The following is a 6,000-nucleotide window of genomic DNA, read 5'->3' as shown; positions in this document are numbered from 1 at the left end:
GAGGACACATTTAGACTAAGATATTAGGATGAAATTCTTTAGAGTGAGGTTGTTGAGATACTGGAACATGCTGCCCAGAAAGGCTGGGGATGCTCCCTCCCTGGAAGTGTTCAACACCAAGTTGGATGAGGCCCTGAGATGTCCCTGCCTAGTGCAGAGGGGTTGGGACTAGATGATCTTGAAGATCCCTTCCAACCCCAACCATTTTACAATTCTATGATTAAATTGATTTGAATTTCAACCTGTGGGTCTTCTCTCCTTGTCCCATTATTTGCTCAATATGGTCATCAGGTAATAGAGTGACTGCTATAGTTTGGCCCCAAATATAGATTAAATGTAGAGAATCCTGAATATATTTTTCTGTTCCAGGTTTTTCCAGGCTGCAGAATTAACAAGTCATGGTCATCAGAGGTCATTTAAACTTAGATTTTGGTGGAAAGCTAATTTGGCATAAGAAACTCATTTTCCACTGTGTTGATCAACTACATCTGCACACAGATCATCCAATCAACATCAGAACTGCAAGAGGAGAGGGGAATGGTGTGAGAGGCAAAAACAAGAGAAGAACAGGAGAAAGAAGTAAACAGAACTACCTTCTTTCAGTGCAGATGAGCTGTAGATCACCTCACCTGACCTGTACAAGAGTACTTCTATATTTCTGAGAGACACATGCTGAAAGTTTCTAATGCTTCTGTTGACATCTCTGCTGAGCTCACTGAAGCTAGTGAGTAGTGCTAAGTGGGTGGCAGTCTGGCTCCTCAAATTGAGAGTTTGGTCCTTGTGGGTAGTAGAACAGCTGTAGTGCAACTATCCAGAAGGCATCCACACTCCATGTAGAGATCTAGTTTTTGTGGATCTACTTTGGAGTGAAGGAAGAGAAACTGTTTCATTTTATTGTAAAACATATAAAATAAATCTAGAATAATTACAACCTGGAAGTTTATATTTCTCTTTGACTGTGAAGAAATCCAGCTCAGATGTAGGGTATCACTCTTGGGTGAAGTAATTCCCATGTAGAGATTCTCCAGTGTGAGGATCATTGTAGTTGTAGATTTCTAGGCAAAGAAATTTCACTGCTCTGCTTCTACTATGTGGAAGGAAAGATCCTTTTGGGGGGTTGGGGGGGAAGGGTGGGGGGGAGGGAGAGGAAGTGTCAAAAGATTCTTGGCTTAAAAGCATCCGTAAGGATCTTCCTGCTCTGTTCTGCCCCTTTGTCCCTGAGGACCATTTTCCTGAGGGTCCTATTGACTAACTCCATGAGGAGGTGGAAGTTTGGATTCCTGAAATTCTAACTTCATTCTATGCCTGAACCATATCCTTCAGGACTGAACTCCAGCACTCTGTGATCACTGCAGCCCAGAATGCCTCTAAGCTTGATGTCACTGATGAGGTCACAAACACTCCGAGAGAACATCATACACAGGAAACGATAAATCTATTCATTTACAGTAAGAGCAGGTTGTTATGGACACCAGAAATTCTGTTCTTTTGTGCATTACTTCTAGCCATAGTAATGCTTGGTCCCTGGTGAGGTGACATCTGAAGTCTTATGTCCAGTTCAGGCTCTCCAGTTCAAAAATGACAGGGAAATACTAGAGAGGGTAAAATGCAGGGTCATGAAGATAGTAAGGGGACTGGAGCATATCTGTAACAAGGAAAGGCTGAGAGATCTGGGGCTGGAGAAGAGCAGAGTGCTGAGCAATAGCTAAAGGGCTGAGGGCAAGGGGATGGCGTCAGAGTCTTTTCTGTGGTGCCCAGTGATATGACAAGGGATAACAGGCAATGAGCACAAACTAGAACACAGTTGCGCTTAAGGAGCAACTTTTTTCCTTTGAGGGTCCTGGAGCCCTGGAGCAGGCTGCCCCAAGACATTGTAGAGTCTCCTTCTGTGGAGTTTCTCAAAACCTACCTGGATGTGTTTCTGTGCAACCTGATCTAGATGACTCTGCTTTAACAATGGAGGTTGGACTAGATGATCTCTCAGACATCCCTCCCAACCCCTATCATTTCATGATTTTCACCACAAGCCTTGCTCTAGAAGGAACAAAAATACTTTTATATAAGGCTTGAAAGATTAGAGAATAATAAAAGTGGCTCAGTCCAAACAATAATAACTTCAGCAGGTGTTCATTGCTTGTTTATTATATTACATATATATATATTTCAATGTGTCTTCAGGGACTATGACCTCAAGTGCTTACTGCACCATAGGGTACAAAAGCTGTCCACAGTGGCAATTAAACTACTACAATGTGAGCTGAAATGAGCTCTTTGAGAAAGAATTACAACTGATCTCATATTTTATGCAGTATTCTGGTGGAAACATCTGTATGAGCCCACAGAGTGTGCTCATATACATAGGCTATGTGAGCGGCAGTGGGTTTGCACATGACGTTTGAGGAGCAGGGAAGGAAGGATACAAGCAATGAAGCTTGTAGTATGGCCTATATAATTTTAAGGCTGAGTTTATGCATTTATATTAGAAATTAATGTCAATTATTGACTTGTAGAGCCTGCCTAAGGTGGACTTTTGAGAAAAGCGTGGAGTGACATGATGAGGGGGAATGGCTTCGATCTGGAAGAGGCTGGATTGAGATAACTCATGAAGAAGAAGCTCTTTCCTATGAGGGTGGTGCAGAACTGGAACACATTATCCAGAAAAGTTTTGAAGGCTCCAAGCATGAAAGTGTTTAAAGGTAGGTTGGCTGGGGCCTCGAGGAAGCTGGTCTGGGAGAAAGTGTCCCTCCCTATGGCAGCGGTGTTGGTGCTAGATGATCTTTACTTTGCCTTTCAACCTAAAACATTCTATGATTGTTTCTTGCATTAATTTATCTTGGCCACTTTGTCATGAAAGAGAAAAAAATTCCTAATATCATACAAGCAGCTTCCACTTGAAAAAAATAGAATCTTTGCAGGTGTTCCTGCTCTTGGCAGGGGCCGGTGAGATTAGAAGATAGAATCCTTAAGGTAGGAAAAGATCATTAAGATCGTCAACTCAAATCAATAAAACATGTCCCAAAGTGCCATATCTGCATATTTTTTAACACTTCCAGGGACAGTGACTCCATCTCCCTGGGCAGCCTGTTCCAAGGCCTGACAACACTTGCAGGAAAGGCATTTTTCCTAATATCCAACCTAAACCTCCCTTGGAGCAACTTAAGGCCACATCCTCTCCTCCTTTAAGGTCCCTTCCACCCCAAACCATCCTATGATTTTGGGAACTCACCAGTATTATGCTTGAAATTCTAGCTTTAGGGTGGGAGTCAGTGGAGTTATGTATGAATAAAGGAGGATGATCAGAGGGCTGGAGCACCTCTTCTATGAGGACAGACTGAGGGAGTTGGGGCTGTTCAGTCTGGAGAAAAGAAGGCTCAAAGGAGACCTAATTGTGGCCTTCTGGTATCTGAAGGGGTCCTACAAGAAAGCTGGGGAGGGACTTTTTAGGGTGTCAGGCAATGATAGGACTAGGGGGAATGGAACAAAACTAGAAATGGGTAGATTCAGATTGGGTATTAGGAAGAAATTCTCCCCTATGAGGGTGGTGAGACACTGGAAAAGGTTTCCCAGGGAGGTGGTAGAAGCCTCATGCCTGGAGGTTTTTAAGGCCAGGCTGGATGTGACTGTGAGCAACCTGCTGTAGTGTGAGGTGTTCCTGCCCATGGCAGAGAGGTTGGGATTAGATGATCCTTGTGGTCCCTTCCAACCCTAACCATTCTATGATTCTAAAATCTAACATTCTAATGTTTTCCCTGTCAAATTGAACAGGTTAATTAAAGTTCAGTTTACTGACCAGAAACTGCACAGTGCCAGGAGGAATTTTACTACAATGTGTCTGCCTGTGAATTATGGTTTCCTCAGTAGCTTACCACAGAATGAACTAAAAAAAGGAAACAAACCTTCATTTTTAGAACCATTAGTTCAATTCAGCAGACAATTCTTTTCCCCTTCTGTTGTTTTTCTTTTTGTTTTTGTTGTTGCTTTTTTTTTCCTCCACTGCTCATGAATAAAAGCAGAAAGCATTTTATATGTCAAAAATAATGGAAACCTTCCCTAGGGATATTTTACATTTTTGGCCTTTGCATGGTGCATTCTCAGGCTTGTGTTATTTTGTGTGTGTGTTTTGCATAGAAGGTGGAAAGATAAGTAATTTAAAACAAAATAAAATATCTACACTATTTCCTTGGAGGCTATTAGTGTTTCCTCACTATCAGGTTTTGAGGTTTTTTGTGTCACACTAATGAAGCTAATTTTCATTTCCATTTCATTGTAAAGTGCCTAATGTTAATGGATCAGACTGATTTCTTCCCATTTTAAGTCTCATACTATGCAATAGTTTGTTTACACAGTTGCCTTAAAAACAAAAAGCAAAGGGGGGAAAAAATGAAAGGAATAAGAAAAGACCAACCTTATCACTTGTAGAATTAATAGGTAAATTTGTTGAAGACAATCAATTTGAATCAAATCAAATAGAATCAAATAGTATAAACCAGGTTGGAAGGGACCTTCAAGATCATCAATTCCAACCTATCATCCAACACTATCTAATCAGCTAAACCATGGCACCGAGCACGCCATCAAGTCTCCTGCTAAACACCTCCAATGATGGTGACTCCACCACCTCCCCAGGCAGCCCATTCCAATGGTCAATCACTCTATGAAGAATTTCTTCCTAACATCCAGCCTAAACCTCCCCTGGCACAGCTTGAGACTGTGTCCTCCTGTTCTGTTGCTGGTTGCCTGGGAGAAGAGACCAGCCCCCACCTGGCTACAACCTCCCTTCAGGTATTTGTAGAGAGCAATAAAGTCTCCCCTGAGCCTCCTCTTCTCCAGGAGGTACAGATGACAATGGTACAGAAGACAATGGTACAGAAGACAATGTTTCTGACAATGATTTTGACAAAGTCTTTTTAGTGTTTGAGAATATTTAACAGAATCACAGAACTGTTTTGGTTGGAAAAGAACTCTAAGATCATCAAGTCCAACCATCAATGCAACACCACCATGGCCATGAAATCATGTCTCAGGATGCCACGTCCACATGTTTCCTGAATACCTCCAGGGGTGCTGACTCCAACTCCCTGCGCAGCTTGTCTCAGCTCCTGACCAGTCTTGAAAGAATTCCCCTCCCTTCGCCACCTCATTAATATCCAACCTAAACCTCCCCTGGCACAATTTCAGGCCATTTCTTCTCATTCTATCACTTGTTACTAGGGAAGACAGACCAAACTCCACCTCAATACAACCTCCTTTTCAAGGAATTGTAAAGAGCACTGAGGTCCCCCCTCAGCATCTGTGCAGCTATGGGTTAGAAGACAAGGAAAGGGCACAGAAAAAAAGGAGGAATCATTACCATGGATCAGCACTTGGAAGAGAAAAGGCACGAGACAGTGTATAAGCTTTTGAAAAACAAAATAAAAGTATGCCTTTCTCTTTTTTTAAATAGAATTTTATTTAACTAATTTATTAATTAAATAATAATTAATTAAATTGCTTTAAATTACTTTCAAAGATCAGTTTCTTTATCTCTGTTATAGCTAAGCATAAGGGTTTTTTTGTGTTTCTTTTTTTCTTGGTCTTTTTTTTTCCATGGTAAAATAGAAAACAGGATTACAGTGTTCACTCCTCTCTGGATTTATCCTCGCTACAAGCTACTGCACCACATTTAGAAACAGAGGCAAACAGTGGATTTCTCAATATTATTGTGTAAAGGATTCTTCTATCTTATTTTTTTTTATTTTAAGAAATGATTCCTTTTCTTATATACAGGAGATTTTTAAAACCATACTCCCCAAGCCTCAGTGCGGAGATTAGCAGATCTGATGAGTCATCTGAAAATGTAACTGAACAAGAATTGCATTACTGGCTCTGTTCCAACAATTCAATATCTTAAACAGCATTTATTCCCTCCCTCTAGGGATATTTTATATATCACAAGGCTTCCTTTGAATGTTCACTGACTAGTTTTGACCAGCCTAGCTGAAAGAACAAAGCTATATATAA

The sequence above is a fragment of the Melanerpes formicivorus genome, unplaced genomic scaffold, assembly GCF_026170545.1.
Source record: "Melanerpes formicivorus ecotype bairdi unplaced genomic scaffold, bMelFor1.0.p_v2 SCAF_4, whole genome shotgun sequence".
NCBI classification, from domain to species: domain Eukaryota; kingdom Metazoa; phylum Chordata; class Aves; order Piciformes; family Picidae; genus Melanerpes; species Melanerpes formicivorus.
Note: the sequence above shows the minus strand (reverse complement) of the source record.